This window comes from Leucopleurus acutus (assembly GCF_964270905.1).
Source record: "Leucopleurus acutus genome assembly, chromosome: 10".
Taxonomy (NCBI): Eukaryota; Metazoa; Chordata; class Mammalia; order Artiodactyla; family Delphinidae; genus Leucopleurus; species Leucopleurus acutus.
Genome location: NC_139153.1, coordinates 92,588,379 through 92,611,600, shown reverse-complemented (window position 1 = coordinate 92,611,600; position 23,222 = coordinate 92,588,379). Strand labels below are relative to the sequence as shown.

The 23,222-nt window shown below is 42.8% G+C and overlaps 1 protein-coding gene across 4 annotated transcripts in view; it reads right to left on the bottom strand.

Moving 5' to 3' along the window:
- The window catches only part of ATXN1 (ataxin 1), a 396,177-nt gene that overhangs the window by 278,402 nt on the left and 94,553 nt on the right, over nucleotides 1–23,222 (bottom strand). For all 4 annotated transcript variants that reach the window (XR_014326542.1, XR_014326543.1, XM_082848800.1 and 1 more), the window contains one exon: nucleotides 18,891–19,012. The gene's annotated coding sequence lies outside the window, so the exon portion shown is untranslated. The remainder of the gene's footprint in view (nucleotides 1–18,890; nucleotides 19,013–23,222) is intronic.

Genomic DNA, 23,222 nt, shown 5'->3' with positions numbered 1-23,222 from the left:
TACAAGTAAAGATAAAGACACAATCATACAACCTTGGTACAGCCTCAGTACAGACACACACTGGACTGTCTGTTCAGCATCTGTTTTTCTGGAAATTGCCTAAACACACAGGTGGGAGCAGGCCTGTTCATACTATATGATTCAAACCCCAGATACACCGTGGGTTGTTGATTCTGGGTTTTGGTTTCTTTGTTTTGTTTTGTCTTCCAGTACCTAAGGCCCAGCTGCCCCACCCTTTGCTAAAGTCCATGAGACACCCTCATGTTCTTATCAAAATCCCTGTTTCTCTGAAGCTGCCTCTGATGAGGCAATAAAAAGAGTACTAATTAGTAAAGCCATATTTCAAAAAGAGACAAGTAGGAAGGTTTTCTTTAAAATAAAAACCCAGTGTTTAAAAAATGTTTAGCAATGTTGCCTGCTTAGAGCCTCTATAACCTCTAGTGGAAAGAGCGATTCTTTTAAATATCCTGACCATTTATTAGATATTATCAAGGTGAGGATGAGAATGTTTCCTGGGAGGGTGCCTTCCATGTTCCTGTCCGATAAGCCATGTCCATACTGACAGAATCACGGACCTAGACTGGGTCTTAGAGCTCCTCTTACTGGGGCAGCTTCCTTCCAACTATGGGCAAACACCAGGTCTCTCTCACTCATTCATTCCTTCAGTAAGCATTTGGGCCCCTCTGCATTCTGTGGCTCTCCTGCCGGGGGTCAGAGGCAAACAGGAGAAAACCACATATGCCCCCAGAGGAGTTCTTCCCAAAGGAGGACACAAGCCATTCTGTCGTTAAGCGCAAGTTGTGAGGCCAATTTAAAGAATCAGTCTTATCACTTAACAATATATCTCACATACAGATAAAGAAATCCAAGGGCCTAAGTGAGTACAGGACAGTGTGGACCACATGTACACACAAACATATGCTGAAGTACTGTATAGTTGACTCAGAGGGGATTTGTTAGAGAAAAGCTGATAGAAGCAATCACTTCAATGCATAAAGGTATAGAGAGCCTAGATCTCCAAGTACCATGCTGGCAGAGCACTATATGCTCATCTGTAAACCTGCACCAGAGAAAACAAGCAATGATCATACCTCCCAAGTCCTGACATTAAAATAATGCATTATTAAAAATGAGCTTCTTACATAGAAAACTACCATTCTAAGAGTTTAGGAAATCAGAAACACTAGAATAGGAAGTAAGGAGATGATACTCGTCAGAAGATATTAAGAAGACAAGCCAATAAAAGGGATCTGTTCACAGAATGATTCTAAATACGAAACGGTCAGACTGATACTTAGAAGTATGGCTTTTAATAGAAATGACATTAGAGAGGTTTCATTATGTAAATGACAATTAATGGCAATGACTTATAGGTCTGCCTGAAATGCCCCAAGCAGTCATTTGCATTTTTGCAGTAGCAGACATGTCAAGGATTTCTCTCACTGAATCATGAAGGACCCTTTCACTGGTATACCACAGCTTTTACGACCTCAATAAAAAAGACCACCTGTGCCCTTAGTCGCTCTTAGATAATAATAATAATTAGGCACATTTATGTGCTGACTACCTTACATGTAGAAGTCCTATGAGGCATGATTATTATCCCAGGTTCATTGTTGAGAGAACGAAGTCGCTTGCCCCGGGTTCTCATGGTTATTAACGAATGGAGGCTGGATTTGAATTCTCGTCTCCCTCATGGACCCCAAGCCCATGCTTCTTTCCACTGCCCTGAACATCAAATGGTCCAAACTCTGGCGGTATCATGACCATAATGCTTCAGAAGGTATACAGTGCCTGTGTAGGTAGAGATGGGTCTGGAAAGATGGGTACATCTGGCAACCCCTGTGTGTAAATATCACTATCTGCTCCCGCTCAGTGGCACCTACATTTGCCACCTGAGACCCCTGGATATCGGTGCCACACTCTGGCCAGCTCTTGAAATGCAAATGCAAAGTATTCAAATCACACCGGTGTCACAAGCTGAAATCCCAAATCAGTCCAAAGCTAAATCATCTGTCCTACATCTACCCTGGAGGTCTCACTGGACATTCCATCAATCTCTGAAGTCAACTGGATTCCCTCCTCACCACTCCTCAGTCAGATTCTTGGTTTCATGATCCACATTTCTACAGGACTCTCCCTTCCTTAGTTCTCAATGATTAAAATCAGCGCTCTGAAATCCCAAGGTGACTGACTGTAAAACTCCCATCTCAGCCACACACCTTCATTAGAATGGTAAATCAGTAACAGTTTTGTTTCAGCTACCTTTGCTCATTTCCCTATACATCCTTTGAGGAATTCTCCATCAAATAACTAAAACTTGACATCAGGAGGAAAGAAGAAGAGATGAAAACCTCTAATGCTTGAAAATAGAGTGTGAGTTTAATGTCAGACAGAGCTGGTTTCGAATCCTTGTTCTATTATCCTTGTAGCTATTAATCTTATTACTTGTTTAATGTCAGACAGAGCTGGTTTCGAATCCTTGTTCTATTATCCTTGTAGCTATTAATCTTATTACTTAACCTTTGTCTTGTATCATCTGTAAAACAAAGGCAGTAACGCTCATCTCCTGAGGTGGTTTTGAGGTTTAAATAGGAGGTTATAGGTAATGCTCCTAGGGGGGTGCCCAGGAAAGGGTAAAGTTCCTTCCTTTTCTGCTTTCTTTGGTCGCCCAAGAGTGTACTTCCCCTAATCACTGTTCTTCCCTCACTGCCTCCTCACAGAAGCCCCAGCCCCTGGCCTGTGTCCCACAGGCTGGAGGCATCCCTCCTGGGGCAGTGGGGGAGGGATTGAGTCGGTCCTGTCACCCCGTAAGGGTGGCCTGCAAAATTTGCTCCTCTGTGAATACTGCCACAGGCACAAAGACAGCTGTTAACAGGATGCACGTGGCAACATGCCTGATAAATTAAGGCAGGAGGTAAATGCTAGGTTACACTATTATTTCCATGAGATTGGTGGGCAGGAGGAAAACACTGAGCCTTTGCTCTCCTGAATTTCTTCTGAACTGAATTCCTACCGGCAAGATTTTTGTCAATGACCCAGAACCACTTAAGCTTCCAGGGAACCAAGCAACAAAGCGGACCAAGACTAGATAATGAAGCCCGGGGCTGGGGGGCTGGGGAGGCAGTAAGAGTCCCACAGTCAGAGGTGTGCATTGCTGTGCTGCATTGCTTTGCTGTGCTGCACAGCAGTGCTGCATTCACAGCGCTCCAAAAGGCGGGAGGGGCTTTAAGAAAAACAAAAACCGAGAGTTACCATGTCAGCACTAGAGTTTCACAAACACCAACCTCTACAGAAACCAGAAGATGTGAAATTGCTAGACAATCTGAAGGTTAAAGGAAAAGCATATTTTTTTTAAAGTGGAAAATAGATGAGAACTGTCAGTACATTAAGTACTCATTTTTAGAATCTTTTATTGATAGACGGTCATTTTGTTATAAAGAAACATTTAAAAAGAGACATGGATAGCTAACTTGACCACTTCGTAAGATTTTCTTGTTTGATAGATTTAGAGATTTAAGGCACTGCCATAAATCTTTTCCAAAGAAGGAAGATTATAAACAAAGTAATTAGTTAATTAATTAATTAGACAAACCAGCCATTGACAAGCCTGGGGAAATCCCTCCCAATGCTTTTTTTTTTTTTTCTCTTTTTCCAGTTTTGGAGGGAAAACCCTTGGAAACAAACATGACCTACTACACCTACAATTCCTCATTTTAATTTTTTTCCCCAAGCACCCACAAATCCAGGTCACCCAAGTTTAAATCCCTGACCCAAAGCCTACCATCCGGAGTCCTCAAGGGGCTGCCACTGTGTTCTGTGTTTGCCAACAGATGCTGTGACACACCCCTCCCCGAGAGGCACCTGCCTCACTAGAGTGTGTAACGTGGCTGCCAGGGCGAGACGGACGTGTCGGAAAAGGCAAATATCCCACGCTGTCCGGGGCGCTGGAGCAAGCATCCTGAGCAGCTTCAAGCGATCAGACCTACGGCTCGGAGCTAATTAATGGAAACTGAAGCAAAGATGGTGACAGCTCAAAGCCAGGCTGTGAAGCTCACGTCACCTGGTAGAGAGAATCTCAGGAGAAATCTCCTAAGGACAGGACATTAATGCTTGCACTTTGCTTTGCAGACTAACACATTTCGTTTAGAAACATGTCTTTACTCCCTGGAGAGACTTTATAAGGTGTTGACCTGCTACTAATTCTGGCAGTGCCTACACCACAGCTCACAAAATAACTCTTCACTCACTGGATTCTGATCACCCAGCTGCCATCATAGGGAAGGATGTCCTTCACTCCAACTAAACAAACCTATTTGTTGTCCAGCTTCTGTATGTCCAATCCTCACAAGCGATCATCTCCGGCTTGAAATGCCCCTTTGTCCTCCACTTCACACCATCATGACTCTTTCTTCCTATAAAACACAGTTTAAACCACCTTCTCCCTTAATCCCATCCAAGCGAGCCCTGTGTAGTTCTGGCATCCACGCAAACAATAGACACAGCTCTTATTTCCCACTGACATAGATGTCTCTATAGTGACAATGTTAATCCAACTCATGACTAATGTGTAACTTTGGGCAAGTTACTTCTCCTTTCTGGGCCTCAGTTTCCTCATCTGTAGAAGGCAGATAACAAGAATCCCTATGCTGTGAGAATTAAACATGTATTTATTTATTTATTTTTTGCTGTACGCGGGCTTCTCACTGTTGTGGCCTCTCCCGTTGCGGAGCACAGGCTCCGGACGCGCAGGCTCAGCGGCCATGGCTCACGGACCCAGCCGCTCCGTGCCATGTGGGATCTTCCCGGACCGGGGCATGAACCTGTGTCCCCTGCATCGGCAGGCAGACTCTCAACCACTGCGCCACCAGGGAAGCCTTAAACATCTATTTTTAATGTGTGTGTGTGTGTGTGTGTGTGTACGTGGACACACGCACTTAGGGCATGCAAAGAGCTTAGCACAGTATTCAGTATTCCCGTACGTGGTAAGTACTCAGAAAATGTCTACTGCTTTCAACAGCGTGACTATTATTACTGTTACTGTTACTTGTGCTTACAGTTGTACTGGTCTCCACCACTTGATTACTAAACTCTTGAGAGAAGGAGCTATTCTTACACAGGGCCCTGAAACTAAGGATGTGACAGAAGTTCAGTAAGTGTTAACTGAACAACTAAGGAGGAACTTGGCAAGGACTCAGGTATTTCAGACTCAACCTACACTGCTGATTACAAAAGCTCATTCATATGTGTGAGTTCACACTCACACATATAATTGTATGATTGTATGATTCTCTAAGCAGGAAATATAATTGTATGATTATATTGTAATCTCTGTATATAACTGTATGATTCTCTAAGCAGGAAAGTGGTAAGATAAATAAATACTTCTGAACCTGCAGAGAAATGAATTGTAAGCGGGCTTCAAAACACGAAAGAAAATCTACTGTGGCCTATGAACATCTCCAGAAGCATCTTGAAGATATGACTGAAGAAAAGGCGAGAAGATAGCAAGGAAGCCAGCCCAGCACCGAGCACTAAGACAACCCTAAGCCTCCTGTGCTGAGGGAAGGGCAAGGAGCTCAGGCCATGCAACGGAAATACGGTTCCTTGAAAGGTGTTTTCCAGGTGCAAGTTAGTTACCCCAGGTCTCAACTCTAACCTCAGGCAGTGCTCAGTTCACCCAGTAAAAGCCACCTGCCCATGGAGAGAGACATCCACCTGGATTTACACCGGGGGGATTTCCCACCTGTGTTCTAGACCACCACTAACTCCTGCCTTCCTTCCACCTGCTCCACTTCTGTTCTTACCACTTTCATTTCCCTTGTAAGTCAGATGTCTCTTCATCTTCAGATACGGAATGTCCCAGGCAAAGGGAACTTCCAAGGATTATCCAGGCTACTACTGCCCTCCTCTTATAGAGGAGGAAACTGTTCCAGGGAGGTTAGTAATTTTCCAAAGGTCACAAAAGTAGTGGCATTGCAGGAACTGAGACCTGGATTGTGTGACCAGTCCCCTCCTCCCAAAGCAATCTAGCTTCCAACGCTGCAGCATCCTGCCTGCTTGCCTCTCCCCCTTCCCAGCCCTTCACTGTGGCTGCTAAGTCATCAAGGTAAGTTTTGTTGTCAAGCAGGCCATTGGAACAGGCCTCCTTGCTTTGAGAGGACAAAATATACTTGGCTCTTTCTACCCTGCGGTCACTCGGCTCTGCATCACACGCAGCGACCTTCTGCCCACACCAACTGTCAGTCACCCTTAACAGTCTATGACACCATATCTCCCTAAGATTCTTGACTAATAAGGAAGTTAAATGGCTAATAAATAATATCACGATTAATTTAAAACCCTTTTTATAGACAGATACTTTATTCTTTTTTTAAAAAATGGGTATATTTTCTTGGAGTCTTTCTCTAAGTGCTAATTCAGCAGCCAATGTCATGCCTTGAATTCCAGGTGCATTAAAAAAATAATCTGAAGTAATCAGCTTTTACACCTGACAACAGACTGGGAACAATAAAAGAACTCTTTGGAAAAGGAAGAAACTAATTTCGCACACTAGAAATCAACAGCTGCTTCTCAAATCAAAGTTACTTGCAACAAGTAACTGCTTAGTAGGGAAAATAATTTACCTTCAAGTAACCATGTCACGCTAGGATAAAATGTTTCACAAAACAGCCATTAAATTAGTTTTTCTTTAGGTGGTGTGGGGAACAAGAAAAAAAGCGATATAGTTCAATTTTACTAAAAACGCCTAAGAAACTCTGGTACACTGTACATGCTCCAGGCAAATGGCAAGCCAGAGGGGACAGAGATTCCCAGGAATATGTGAATCATAATTGTTAGTCATCAGTTTGGGGAAGTTAGGAAACAGTTCCTATCAGTTAAACATATCATTATTTGCTAAGTGTCCAAGATATAAATTTCCTTGGAAACAACTGGTGAAGGTACGAAAGGCTATGCCCAGCCTCTCAATTTTCCTATTTTGTGGACTGGCAGATTCAGAGGAATTTCATATATTAGTATGAAGGAGAAATGAATATATTTAATTAATATACACATAAGCACATTTACATATATTCCTAATCAGAGGTGGATCTAGTTTGCAGGGTCTGAAGCATATAGTTAGGCAAGGGATGGAGGGGTGAATAGGGGGAGGAGTGGGTCTTTAAAAAAGAGTTCATAAAATTAGATACCGGGCCTTAGAAGGGGCCTGTACAAGTGAGAGGCTTTGAAGCTGAAGTAGCATTAGCTTCAAGACAACCGTGCCTGGTCCGTAAGACACTCGGCATACAGGTGACCATCACAAGGGTGGGGACACTCACAAATGGCCAAGCTCTACACAGTTCATTACAGTCCTCTCCAACATCAAGTGTATCATAAATACTTCTGCACACGTTTTTGCTGAGTTCAGATGGCCACAGCAGAAATGTTTCAACAGTATGTTTTAGATGAGCTGTTAAAAGAATTGCAGCATGTGGCTTGACTACCGTGGCAGGAAAACCTGTCATCCACAGTAATTGATTATGCAGTGATGCCTATTCTCTGGAAACCCATCTGAAGGTTCCTGAGAGGGTATCTCAGATCAGTGTCACCATGTAACTAAACTCAGTGGTTACAATGAAATGTGGATGACGGGGAGGAACGGTGTCCCTGAAATCAACGCGCTTAGGTTTGGGCTCAGGCACGGCTGGTGAAAGGGCCATTTTACAACACACTCTGCCCTGCGCCAGGAACCCAGTGCGGGGAAAGCCCTCCGGTGCATCTTACTTACAGCCGGAGAAAATGAGGAGAGAGAAGAAGTCTCTGAGCGCCTCAACTTGAAATCAATCCACAGAGCCCCTGCACCAGAAGAAAAGATGTACCCTGAAAGAAGATTCGAGAATCACAGGCCTCTGGGATTACAGGCAAATGTCTACCTTAGGCCAGCAGAAAGTCATTACTGTTTCATTAACTTTCAGGAAGTAGATTAGCCCTTTCCGGGCTTTCTTTCTTAAGGCTCTCCGAGCTCCAGGGTGCCAGTGGAGTACCGCTTAGATCAGCAGCCGCGGCTAGAATAGAAATCTGAAAATAAACCAATCGCTCTGACACGTCAACTCACTACTTTTAATTGTGGCTCATTAAAGATGTAAATAGAAGATGAATTATGTTCATCTCTACTACAATTTCATTGCTGCAGTAAAACGACGCTGCTTCTGCTTCTATGCAAAAAGGAATACTTCTGCCTTGCGTAGTATCACCGCAAGTGGAGGGCTACGATTCACCAATTTTTCCAAGATCAGCCGTCATGTGTTTCTGCCTGTTGTTGGACAGAGGCAGGTAGACAGAATGAGTAGTTTAAAAATCGCCCAAAAGAAGAAGAAAAGGCAAGTCGGTCAAAAGATGGAATCTAAAACATTCTGAACTCTTCTTAGTAGGCATTACAGAAATGCAAGCCTGCTTGCAGAAATTCTGCAAAGGATTCAGGCCCAAGAGGGGCTAAAACCAAAGTGAGGAAGAATCTGTGCCAAAGAGGGAATGTGAAACTAACAGGAGTTTGATTTTTGTCTTAGATGTGTTATTTTCTTCAGTTACTCATGAGAAAATCATTTTTTCCATATTTTCTATTTACCCATATTCTTATAGGATCTAGTTTCTGAAATTAGAATAATTATATCTTATTGAAGATTATTGATACAATACAGTATTGAAAATACACACAAAAAGAATATCTGAAACACTGTGCTAAAAATCAAATTAAGGGTCAGACACAAAGGGACGAATATTGTATGATTTCTAGGTATAAGTGGTACCCAAAGTAGGCAAACTCACAGAGGCAGAAAGTAGAGTAGAGGTTACTAGGACCTGGGGAAAGGGAGGAACAGGGAGTTAGTGGTTAACAGGTACAGAGTTTCTGTTTGGGAAGATGAGAAAGCTCTGGAAATGGACAGTGGTGATGGTTGCATAATATTGTGAATGCACTTAATACCACTGACTTGTACACTTAAAATTGTTTAGGGCTTCCCTGGTGGCGCAGTGGTTGAGAATCTGCCTGCCGACGCAGGGGACGCGGGTTCGTGCCCCGGTCCGGGAGGATCCCACGTGCCGCGGAGCGGCTGGGCCCGTGAGCCATGGCCGCTGAGCCTGCGCGTCCAGAGCCTGTGCTCCGCAACGGGAGAGGCCACAACAGTGAGAGGCCCGCGTACCGCAAAAAAAAAAAAAAATTGTTTTAAAGTGGCCAATTTTACGCTATATAAACTTACTGCAATTAAATATATACATATATATATTTAAAAATAAAATTCAGGACACGTGCTGGATTGATGGCTGGGTCCCCAAGACAGAGTAGTGCCGGTTCATTGACTCTCCCAAGTGGATGAGAGTAGTACAGGCGAGGAAAGGGGCGAGACCAGTGTGGATGCTCACCAGGAAATAAATGTCCACTCCTGCAAAGGGGGTACAGCGGCAGCTGACCTTAAACCTCCGAACGTCGGCACCAGCATGGGTGCCAAATATTCAGAAGTCCTGATTTAAATGCGTTAAGCGGATAATCTGATATGTTACAGGATCTTACTCAATTTCATAGAGCAGATAACCACTCCAAAATTTGTCAAGTTAATAAATACAGATTTAGGTTGAATTTGCATAATATGTGCTTGTAGGTTCACTGGCCATTACCTTTGATAGTCGGAATTGAACTTTCTCTTTCACTAAATGTCACTCCAAATTCCAGGCACCATTTGGAAGCAAACGCTGCTCTGGGCCAGTTGCTAAGTGTTTTTAGTATCATAAATTTGGTTTCAATCAGGTAGAAGAAGCAAAGCACTTAAGGCTCTTGCAATGTACTCACTCCCAAACTCTATTTTACTGTGAAGGACAAGTTCACTCTACACACCAACCCAACAGAGGACACCAGGCTCTTACACAAGTGGCTAATTTGATGGGCTCCTAGAAATGACCACCTGCCAGCAGGGTCATTTAGAAGGATGCTGGTCCTGAGGACAGTTGAAAATAATTTCTTTCCCATCAACTCCAACAAAGTAGATTAGGTCCTTGTAGGGCTTTAGTTTCTCTGAAAGCAGCAGAGTGCTAACAAATGCCCTTTAAACCAGCAGAAGAGACAACCCTAGTGGAGACTGGAAATCAGAAGTGGCTCGACAGAGGGAGCGGGTGATGGCAGAGTACAGGCAAGGGGTGGGGGAGAGTCCAGGGTTTGAATCCTAGCTTTATTCCTATCAGCTGTGTGATGCTCTTCAGCACCGATAACCTCACGCATTATAATGACATACAACTTGAATGGAAAAGTCATACTCATTGTCTTTAAATTTTTTGGTGAGGATCAGATGAGATGAAATAGGTACAGACACAAAGAAACTGATTTATTAAGTATTCTTAAATTCGTTTTCTCTTTAAAAGGTAAAATGTACAAAAAGTGTCTCCCAAGTTTTGTCAAGGAAGCTTTTAAAAGAGACTCCACCAGGGTTTCCCTGGTGGCGCAGTGGTTGAGAATCCGCCTGCCGATGCAGGGGACACGGGTTCGTGCCCAGGTCCGGGAGGATCCCACGTGCCGCGGAGTGGCTGGGCCCGTGAGCCATGGCCGCTGAGCCTGCGCGTCCGGAGCCTGTGCTCCGCAACGGGAGAGACCACAATAGTAAGAGGCCCGCGTACCGCAAAAAAATAAAAAATAAAAAAATAAGAGACTCCACCAGTATTTACGGACTATCCACCAGGTTGAAGGTCTAGTGCTATTGCTCGTGGGGAACACAGGGATGTGAACGATGTGTCTTTAATTTCGGGGAACTTAAGAGTCGAACAGCAGATGAGTAAATCACTGCTAAGTCTGATCACGACCCTTTTCTGTTCCAAAACCTTCAATGGCTCTCCACCACTTAAGAAAAAATTCCAACCCTTAATATGAGATTAATTCAATTGTTCATCTATAAAATGGGGATAACTATGTTGCAGTGAATTGCAATCAGAGCTAATTTATGTAAAGCACCAATCTCAGAAGCTGGTGTGAGATGGCTTATTCAATCAGTAATTCACATTAATTATTGTTATCCTCATCATTATTAAATCAATGTCTTTCCTCCCAAACTCTCATTATTCCACCTCACACACCTTACACTGGACCAAACCAGTCCCCAGGGTTCCTCCGGCACACACAGCCCCTCCCTTCTCACCTCTGTCACTCTCCGTCCTGTCTGGAACGCCCCGCTCCCACCTCTGCCATTTGGGACCCTAGCCTCGCTTCCATGTCTAGCCCAAAACCCCTCCACCAGGTTCTCCCCATCTCCAACGAGACCAAGTCTCTCACTCCTCTGTGTTCCCACGGCATTTCCTCACCTTCCCTAACTGGGCTCACCCCCAGTTTCCCCTTCCCTAATTGAGCGTAAACTCATAAACTCAGTTTGAAGGAAGGCGAAGGCTGGAAACATTTCATTACAAACTGAGGAACCGTGTAAGTGAATACCACGAAAGAGGAACCGTGTAAGTGAATACCATGAAAGTGACATGATCATAACAGCTAACATTTTGTTACGGCTTTATGTGCATTAACTCATTTGGTTCTCACAACTCTGCAAGATGCTGCTTTATTTTCCCTATTCCATGGACGGATAAACCAACACCCAAAGAGGTTAAGTTACTTGCTGAACATTACACAGCTAGTAAGGGGCAGATGTGTATTCAAACCCAGGAAGTTTGCCTCTAGAACCTACACTCTTACGCTGCATGACATTGTCTCCCAACAGCATTGTAGCAATTTACTATGTCCTATTTTTTAAAATCTATGGGACTTCCCTGGTGGTCCAGTGATTAAGACTCTGTGATTCAAATGCAGGGGGCGCGGGTTCGACCCCTGGTCAGGGACTAGGATCCCACAAGCTGCACAGTGAGGCCAGAAAAAGAAAGAAAAAACAGTCTATGGTTACACTGTTAACCAGTGTATGGAGTGTAAAATAAATATGAATTTGTGGGTAATACAGTTAAATGCTGTAAAAAAAAATTTATGATGACTGTAATCAGTTCTTTTGGGGCTGGATTTTAAAACTTCAGATCCATCAAGATATCCTGTTCTGTAGATCCTTAAAGTCTCAGGAAGAGAATTCCTAATTGAGGCCACTATAGCTTACAGACACATCTGCCTGTGCTCACCAATGCTAAACAACCTCAGCAAACTACAGCCACAGCATCACCCCATGGACCCATATACATGGTCTGCAGAGGGCAGTTCAACAGAAGCACCTACTACCCTGGGTAGCACCTGAAGCTGTAATGAAAACTGCAGTGGTCTACTGACTGCTGGAGTTTTTGTCACCAGGTGTTTAGGATGCTTTCGAGTACTGGCTCTCAACAAAAGGGCAATTTGACAGTCAGTACCTCCTGGTAAATGAACTGCAGCAGTCACGGGGCATCACTGCAGCCCCGTGGATGGTGCACCAGAGAATAACTAACAGTGAATGGCGAGTCTGCAGGCAATCACGCAAGCCCTGGCCTATTACTGGACGCATCTTCCAGACAGCCAAAGGGTTGGGCTTTTACATGAATGCAATGCTCAGGACAGGAAAAGAAGAAAATTTGGCAAAGGTTCTTCACTGTGGCAAACAGACAAAGATCAACTAACATGAAAGGCTGAGAAGTGATGTGGTATATAACACATCTCGTCAGTGCTCAGTGTTGTTTGTTGACTGACCAATTTCTTAATCTGGTCATCTAATGATGGCTCAACTTTTGGCATAATTTTAAAGGCAAGAAAACTGAAAATTGGGTAAGAATATCATGCAAAAAACCTGCCAAACCTCAATCTTGCTGAATAATTCATTAGTTCTAATCATTTGTCTATAGATCCTCTTGCATTTTTATGCAATTGTATCACCTATCACCTAACATTAATAGGAAAAATTATACATAATGTTATAAAATAATATACAAGTATTAAACAATCTTACCCTGATGACAAAATGTTCTTTAAAAAGATGCATAACACGCCTCATACATTCATCCCCATCAAATCCCATTCTGAATTCCTTGCAAACAAGTGCGAATGATGATTTTTAGTGGCATTTTTGACATGTGATACTAAAAAACCATCCTATTCCACCCTTTGAAAAGGAACTTTCAGGGATGCCAAATTAATTTAAGATGACTTTTCATTTTATTTAAGCCAAGATGTTTTTTTCTCCTTTGATTTTTTAACCGAATAGAATTCTTAGAAATGAAAAAATAGTAACAAGTGTATTTCTAGGGTAGAATAGACTTTCGGAATTGAAAATGTTACATCAATCCTTTCCTGTTATCCAGTCTTGGCTTTTTAAAGTCCCTTAGGAAAAAAATACCACATATTCATATTACGTTGCCAGCACTGGATGTGTTATTTCTTTGGATTTCTGATTTGGCCGATATGATTTTTCATGACATAAAACAGTTAAAAAAAGCAATTTCTAGTAACTTCACAAATATGGCTACTGAGAAGCTGACGTGATCCTCCCTGATGTTAGAATTTTCAAACACCAAAGATCTACCCTAGCAGTTTAGCGAAAATGGTCTGATGCTGAATTCAATGACTTTTGTAAAAATTATTTAACCAAAAACATGTACTTTTTATAATTTTTACAGCAAGTTAATTAGCACCGAGCTTATCTGAAAAATGTTACATCTCACCTGAAGGATTACTTGTATATCTATAAATGAAGTCTTTCCTTTCTGCTCACCTTCCATAAATATGTGTTAAGCTATATTATATGCAGGAATGGGCTTAAGACTTGGAATACAAGGTTTAAAATAAACCGATCTCCACCCTCATGAGCCATCCACAGAGACAGTACAGAAACAAAGACTTCTAGTACATGTAGAGGAAGAGGGGACATTTCCATTAGGCCTCAATGAATGAGGAGTCCACTGGGTAGAGAAACAGAATTTCATGCAGAAGAATCAACATGAAGAAAGGCATGATTATTAAAATACACAGTATGTTCGGAACCGAAGGAAGCGTTGTGTGGAGAGATGGGAGGGATGGCAGATGAGATTTAAAGGCTAAGCTGATAATGAGTTTCTAGGAGGTCACGAATGTCACACAACGAAATCCACATTTCATCTTAAAGGGAAGGAAAAGCTAACCAAATCCTTTAAATGTTTCCTTTCATTTCATCATATTCATTCATTACTCCAGAAAACAAGAAGAGTATTATTTTTTAAAAAAGAAGTACCAATCGCCCTCTTATTGTAAACATCTTCATTTTTGCTTTATTTACTACTAGTCTTTTGTTGACAGGCACCATTTTCACCATTATTTTGTAATCAGTGTGTCTAGATAATTTTGAATTATGAACTTTACACTTAATAGTGCATTAGAAACACTCTTCCGTACTTCCGCATACTGTCAGGTTTTTTCAGGAATAATTCAGTCAGATCCTTTCTTTAAGAAGGTAATTCTTAAAATAGTAGGACGAACGGAACACAGAAAGGAAAGATTTAAGACAAGAATACACTTTTGGAAGTGGTTGCAGTGGTCCAGGCAAATGATGCTACAGCCTGCAAGAGAACAACGGCGAGGAGACAGGGAGAAGGGGTCGACTGTAACAGATTTAAGAGGCAAAACCGCAGTACGTGGTCAAGGGATGAAGTACCGGAAGAGGAGGAGGTGACCAGCATCGATGATGAGCTGGTTGGCGATCCTGTTTCTCTAAACAAAGAATCCATAAAGGGAGACAGGAGAGTGAGTGACAAGTACAGGTTTAGACTCAAGTTGCCGACACCTTTGGAATATTCCAATTGGAGCTGTCGGGGAGGAAGTTGGAAGCCAATGACCTTAAACTCCGAGGAGGAAGGGAGAGCAATGTTAGTCATTCGAGCGGAGCTGGTAATGATGCCACGAGGTGATGATGCCTTCCGGCAGAGCGCGTGCAGGAATGAACACGGGCAAGTTTCCGTTTTCACTCCAACAGTGTGTAAATGTGGCCGTTTAGTTGTAATTTCTTTTGAGGCAGTGCAAACACCTCCCTTCGAAGCTCTCAAATTCTCACCAAGGAAGGGGTACCTTCCAAGTCAATCGACATCAGCTTTGATGATGCCTATTAGAAGACAATTCACTGCATTTCCTGAACCGGTGTGGTTTCACTTACAGTTATACCAAACCACACAGCTGCTCTGAAGGACTGATGTAATTATTAGCCCGTGATGGTATCAGGAGAAGAGTGAGTTATAACACATTTCACAGAAGGCATGCTTGGTACTGCTTTACGGAACAGCAGCTCAGGGACGTGAAGGGTAACTAACTCCTCTGAGCTGGAAAGCATTTAAAGAGCTTTCCGGCGATGGCATTCAAGGAGGGTACTAGGCTGGCTCTTTTCTTCTGTCTGCCTTCCAAAAGCAGGGCCCATGATTCAGGTGGCCGTTTGGTAACCCCGCAATTCTCAAGGCTGCCTCACAGTAAACAACACAAGTGACATCGTTTCTAACTAGACAAATGCTCTTTAAAAAACAGTTTTTCTCTTTTCCAACCACGGATGGCCACTTAAAAGGAAATAAAGACCTCCCAAACAGCAATGCCAGCATCTGGTATTTTGCGAAAATCACGTGCTTTCTCATGCCTTTAATTTTCTCCCTAGTTATCCCTTCACCTGAAAGCCTTTAACAACAGCTCGAAGACGCTTACATCAACAACTTATATCTGGAAGAAGCCAAGCAGATGAAAATCTAGTCAGCTCTCCAGGAAGCACATATTAAAATGCCTCTTTTGCCCTTAATGTAGCTTTGGAAACCCATGTTTTTTTCTTCTTCCCTTAGCTGAGAATCTGAGAAAAAGCCCAATCCCAATCCACTCTGGTATACCTTTCGGCTAACCACGCCTCCCGTAGTCGAGATTAGACAAGAGACCGAGAAGAAGACGCTTCCCCGTCACTGTGCTTGAACGTACCTGGGAACACACACTTTATTCAGCTTTGGTACAACTTTGCTAAGAAAAGCTGTGACAAAGCAAGAGTCAAAGAAAGCTGCAAAAAAAGGGTTTAATGCATTTGCTAGTGGTTATCCTAGCAGCTAATAAATTTCCTGATTCCCCTACTTGTTCCCTCGTAGGCTGCCTGTGAGTTCTTCTGTTTGGTTTCCGACTCGAACTGTCAGACATTCTACCAGTTCTGGATCCTCCAGCAAGGCCCCTCAGGAGGTGCACCAGAAGCAGACACCACCCTGTCCATCTCTTCTGGGTCATCCAAGCCCAGGCAAGCCCTTGCTCAAGCAAGTGGAGGAGGGAAGGAGGCAGCCAAGTGTCACCATGGCTACCTGTGAACATTAGATTCAAATCCTGAATCCTCTGCCGCCACTGTGGGTGCTGTGATGTGTGTCCACTGCAGCTTAACCTTATCCCTTCCGGCGACGGGACCGCTCTCCTGCCACCCAAACTGACAACCTGCTAGCCCTAACAGCTGAAAGAAACACCACTCAAAACAAACTGCCAAGGGCAGAAGGTGTGGCTTTGGGAGCCCAGGATAGAGCATCTAGGTTACCACAGCACTGCGTTCATCCTCAGAGCCTTCGCCCGTCCCGTCAGCTCATCAAGTCCAGCTCCCACAGCTGATATCCCTGCTCTACGAGACTTAGGGTTACTGCCATTACCAGGGACAGTCAAGAGTCAATTGGTGACAGAGAAAGAGACATAAAAAGGTTTCCAAAGGAGCCTCTGACCTAGAGGAACGCTTCACACATTTAGACAAAAAGGGGTTTCTCAGGGTTCAGAGAATATGCTGACTTCATATCCGAAAAGGTCAGGAGATTGAAGAGATATTACAACTATCATGGTTTGACGCTGCTTAGATCAACAAGCAAGCGTTTCCTGGGCACCTACTATGTGCTCAGATCTGGACCCTCTGCTGTGGGCGACAAGGCAAAGGGGAGGAGGAAGCAGCAGCCTGAGACACTTGCTCACAAACCTCAGTGCGCAAGAGCTATCTGTAGTGAGTTTCTTGGGCTCAGCATCCCCAGAAATTCTGACTCATCGAGCCTGGGGTTGCTAAATCTGCAGCTTTAATACGCACGTCCAGGTGATTCTGATGGGGGAGGTGCTGGGGCTTAGACCACCTTTGAGAACCACCAGGCTATGATCTGATTCCTGCCCTCAAGTCTGCAACTCACAAAGCAATGCACAGCCAAAGAGTTTGTTTTTGTTTGTTTGTTTTGTTTTTGTTTTTTTTAAGATGCAGGTTCTAATTGTTATAGGAGCTCATAAGGAGAGGCCAGTCAGTAAGTCCTGAGCATTCAGGGCAGACTTTGTGAACATGAGCCGGGCTTGGTGGTCAGGCGGGACTTGGATAGAAAGAGACAGCCCCCTGCAGTCGTCTTAACTCAAACTCCCAATTCAGCAGGACAAGGCAAGAAGGCAGGTGGATACGGGAGCTACAACGCTGTCACCGAACAGGTAGAGAGGCTTCCTATGTTGACTGCAGGGAAGAGACTGTCACCAGGAGAATCATAAAACTGGCATCTTCAGATAACACTGTTTGCGTTTTCATTCTGCCGCATTCATGTGGTTTCCTGCACTTCGTAATTTAACATTTTTAAGAGAAAAAAAAATGCTGTTATGAAACCCAAATAATGCACTGCTCTGAGGCAGACAGCCAGCTGCTAACAAGAGTGACACCTGAGCATCATTTAAAGCGTCGTTTGCAGCTCTGCTTCAGAAAAGGGACATTTAGTAAGAAAGGGCTCCGTTCAACGTAAAACAAAGTTTGGGGCTCCACAGGGTTAAAGAACTGGCAGAAAACCCACAACACAGTGACTGCAAGCACAGAGAAAGAAGAAGTGAGATCCCCAACAGAAAAACAGAAGACAATAATTCAAAAGAAACCCATCTCGTTTATTTGAATATTATATTCATAGAACACTGCGCCATGTTTTCCGTAACGCTGCAAGGGAATGAATTATGAACCAGATACTGCAAGACCTGCTTGACCAAAGGGCTGAGTCACAAGATCAGTGCCAGAAGGAGGGAGGACCCCAGGTGCCTCTGCCACCCCTTCTTCACACTGGCTGGTCCAGGGAGCCCCCTGAGAATGACGACTTGCCAAGGGCACACAATAAATTCAGACAAGCAAGAGTCAAGGGTACTTAATTAACTTCACCAGAGTGAGCTGTGGAATTTTAAATTCGCAAGCAACCTCGGACATCATCAAGATAGTGGTGTTTTTACAGTGGTGTTTTACAAATGATAGCGGTCATTTCAACAGGGTGGATACATTGTCCAAGGTCACCAAGATATGTGAGCAGAACTGGGCTTCCATCTGAGGTCTCTGTTTCCAAGAAATACACTGAACTAGACTGATGAAACTTACTTGGAAGTCCACATTATTTTGCTGTAGGGTTTGGAATTTATTTAATATTTATTTATAGTTTGGAGCATTTGCATTCCACCCCCGAGACTGTCATTCCGGGTACCATGTTTAGCTAAAAGGTTCTCAACAGACCCTGTTGAACAGGATCTGGAAACGCCCAATGCCTCTCACCTTGCTCATCCCAATAACTTCACTTACAGGATAACAAACATGCCACTAGATTGAATATACTATCTCCTGTATGATTAATCCCCTATGCTCCCCACTGAAACGGAATACACGGAAGATAAAGTCTGTTGTTTGTGTGTTTAGTTGTTTGGGTTTTTTTTTTTTTTTTTCTTTTTGGTCTTTCCTAACCACAAATGCATTCCGCTCAAATCCTGCTATTCCGCAAATTTCAGAAAGGAACACACTAAGTCAATGTCATTGCTCTCTTGGCTCAGCAGCCCTGGATCAACATTTCCTCAACATCCTGTTTCTTGGGTTGTAGAGAAATAACCATGAACTTGAATAAGATGGCCCGGGACACCAAATGAACGATGATGGATGAAATTTACAGCTAATGAAAGCCAAGTCCTTCGGATGACTTACCCAAGACCATTTGCATTTCAAGACCGTTCGTGCAGGCTGAGGTCTCCTCTTTCTTGTTCATGGTCTGTAGCAGCACTACTCTGGAGGCCTCAGAATAAACTCTTTCATTTTGCTCCAGAATGCTGCAGTGAAACAAAACACAACACCAAGTCAGAATGAAAAATAAATGCCACTTCAAGCAATTCGTTGATATTCAGGGGGAAATCCCTGGCCTTTCTCAGATGTATACTTTATAACCTCAAACAAGCATGTTAATTACCAGAATGAAGCTATCGCACAATTGATCTCCATACGGAGCCCCAAAATACTGGTGATGGGGAGGGAGGGAGGAAGAAGAAAAAACAAAGCGCCTGCCCGACAGGTGCTGCATCTTACGACATCTACCACTGGTAATGTGCTTGCAAAATTTCAACTTTACTAACCGAAATAAGTAAATAAAGAAGGGTTCATTACGTTAAAACAGAGATACTGATGTGCAGTTCTCGAGGGCAGAAAGTGGAGAAAGTTATGTTTCAAATTAAAATTCATCTGATTCTGCCCATGAAAGACTCAGACTGAATGAGCTAACAGTAATATTTTTAAATGAAGGCTACTTAGGATTGAACAGAAAAGGCCAAGTGTGAGAGACAGGACATTTTCCATTTTGCACTACAAATAGGTAATTGATGGGTTTTCATTCTGACTCTTGACATATCTTGATAAATACCTTCTCCACCCAAGCTGGAAAGCGGCATTTACTTTACACACTGAATATGAAATGAATGGGTAGAATATGCATGCCTCTTTACCCCCACTCAGAGCAGCTGATAAAGCCCACACATTAGAACTGTGTGTGACAAGGTCGCTCTGAAAAGCTCTCTTCTGCCCTGTGAGCTTCCAAGGCTCACTTGTCACAGGGTGTTGTTCTAGCCTCTTCTGATGCTTAGTCAAATCCACCCCACTGTTTGTTCTTTGACAATGGCCATTTGAGAGCCTGGAAACGGTCTTCAAAAGGCGTTTGCATCCTTTTTGAGCCTTTTCTGAGCTCTTCCGCATCTATTCGGAAAGCCCATTGGAAGGTTGTCACCCTGTTCTCTAACTATGGTGACTGCATCCTACTTGTAACTGTAAACCCTCTATGAATCTCCAAAGGTCCCGAGGCAATCGCCAAAGCTCATCATCAAATGACCCAATTGTAATAGAGAGGATATACTTCCTGTGCCTCACTAGGTTGCTGTGTGAATAATCAATTCCTTGAAAGCCTTCTGAAGCTATTACTTTATAGAATACACAACGTTTTTTAAAAGGACTTTTTCTGGGGGGAGTTGTGTATTACTGGTTAAATTCACGTAGGCACTTAGAGATTTTGAGGAGGAGAGAGCCGCTCTTGGTTAACGTTTAAACAAGTGAGTTGGGTGTAAGGCCGTTACATTTTCAGTCTAGCTGGAAGAGCGACTGCCTGAAAATGGCAAAGGCTTTTTTATTTTCTTGATGCTAGCAATACCCACCGAAAGTGAGGTTCTAACGATTTTATTAGTTTTCTGAGCAGTTTTCATGAAATGTTAACTCAGCTCCCACTCAAATGTGTAACAGTAACATATTGATACAAATCAACACTGAGCCAGGAAGTTCAAAGCATGACAAACTGTTGTTAGCTTACCGTTTTGGTAAAAACAGAATTTGGAGAGAGAAGGATTTAAGTGAGCCCACTGAGAGTTATTGGCTGGTATCAATCTTCTTTTACTAAAAATAAACTGCTGCAATTCTCTCATTTGTTTCCAGCTTTATGTCCTGGTACTTTAGAACTGGAAATGTCTTTGTCATCTAGTCCAAGATTCTTCTGCAAATAAAGCTGCTGGCCCAGAGAGGGTGAGGAACCTCTTAAAATCACAGAGCAAGTTCATCTGTGCCTTGACTAGACTCTGGGTTTAATCACTCATGCCCACCGACTCTTAACGGGCATAATGTCACGGAATGTAATGTTAGGTGTTGGTTTGAAAAGTTTACCAAAAGCACAATACTTTCTCATGGTACTCTTTCTCTCTTTTTCTGTTTTATTCTTGCCCTAAAGAAAGAAATTTATTTCTGGACTATATTCTGGTCACCAAGTAGAACCAATTGATCTGGGAGAAGCAGAATGCCTCTATTATTAGCTCAGGGCCCTTTACTGGCTGCCAAAGACAGGTGTCCAGAGGAGTAAGGCTCAGACTATTTGCAGAGGAGAAAAAAAAAAAGACTCATCTAAGTGACAAGATTTTCCATTCTTATCTCTGTAGATGTGAAGAACGTGAAAGTGATTCATTTTGTGATTTATAGCTGACCCTCAATTACACATAGTGCAACAAGCATGAAACAATTTTTGAAACAATTTTTATCAAAAGAAAACCACTGAAAATTCTACACACCTCCTTTTAAGCAAGAACTGCAATATATTTCCCTCCTTCGGCCAACTTTTCAGCAGTGCTTCTAATCACCCACCAAACAACCTGGCTTGAGTTTAATCTCCTTTGCTGCACATTCTTGTTTGCCAGCTGAAGTTACAAACAGAGATAAGACCAAAAGTCCAGAAAGGAGAAAAGAATGCCAGAGGCCTAGAGCATTCATTGATATGCCGGAACACTGAAAGTCAGCTACGTAAACAAGGACTTCACTGCAGATGATATCCTCACAGGATTTTAAAATTTGATAAGTATTTTCGTGATAATTTTCTGAACAGTTATAAGCAGAAGCAGCAGCAAAGTACAGTATATCAATGTAAATCAAAAGCTGTGGTCTAAAAGCCGTGAGATTTTTTTTTTTTAACCTTAGTTTTGCAGCTAAGTGGATTTTTAAATTTAAGTCACAATCTCCTAAGTAGAATTAGTTCCTTATCTATCAAATAAAGGGACATAAGTATTCTCCATAATGAATTCTCAGTGATAATTCAAGTTGTTTTTATATGCAACTGAGTATACCATATCAAATAAAATCTCTACAATTTTATCTTATATGATTTATTAAAATTCATTTTTATCCTAAAATCCAACAATTAGACACAGATTGCATAGAAAGAGAGTAATGGGTTCATGGTGGAATAACCCCTCAGTGGGGAATTAGTGTTCTAATCCATAAATAGTGCTGGGCAAGTTAGCTTTCCATCTGGAAAGAGTCAGATCCCTCCCCTACACCATTCAGAAAATAAATTCTAGATAAATTAAACATATTAATATGTGTTTACACAGACATACATTTATATGGCATTTATTATACATATTTATATCATTTTATAAAATAAGATACAAAAAAATAATGTTATAACCACAAAAGGCCTTGTAGGCCATTGTACAGACTCTGGCTTTCTACTTCAAGTAAAATGGGAAGACACTAGAGAAGCCTGAATGAGCAAGGTAATGATCTGCCTTACGTTTTAAGGGATCTTTCTGTCTGTTGTGTGAAGAATACATTATAATAGGACAAGGCTGAAAACAGAGCCCACTTAGGCTACTGCAAAAATTCAGGTGAGACAATACATGGACCAACGTGGTGATACTGGGGGAGGAGGTTATGAGAACTGGTGAGATTCTGGATTTATTTTGAAGGTCAAGTTGACAAATGGTATAAGAGAAAGAAACGAGTAAAGGATCTTTCCAAATTTTTGACCCAATCATCTCTAAGAATGGAGCTGCCATTCACCAAGATGGAAAAAACTGGGAAAAGCAGGTGTTGGGGAGGCCCATTTTTCCATATGAAGCTTAAGATGCCTATTAGACATCCTAGTGAGGTATCAGGTAGACCCATGGATGGACACATTGGAATTCACTGACATGTGGACAGAAGATACAAGTGAAAGCATGAGTTACTGTTATAGGCAGCCTCCAAGATGGTTCCCTGTGATCCTACCTCTTGATATTCATGCCCTTGTATAATCCTCTCCCCATGAGTATGGACTGGATTGAGTGCTTCCAGCCAACAGAGTGGAGCAGTGGTAATGGAACGTCATTTCCAAGATGAGGCTCCGAGAAGACTGTGGCTTCCATCGTGACCTCTTGCGTTCTCTCCTGGATTACTCACTCTGGGGGAAGACAACTGCCAGACTGTGAGGCCATCCTGTGCAGGGGCCCACGTGGCCTGCTGCCATCTGTGTAAGTGAACTTGGAAGCAGATCCCAAGTGCACACACCCCGCCCCCATCCTTCAGATGAGACTGTAGCCTGGGCTAACGGCTTGACCGTAACCTCACGAAAGGCCTTGAGCCAGAGACGCCCATCTAAGAGGCGCCCTGATTCTTACTCATGGAAAGGTGAGATCGTAAATATTTGCTGTTTCACGTCACCAAGTTTTAGGGTAATTTGTTACATAGCAATAGATAACTAAG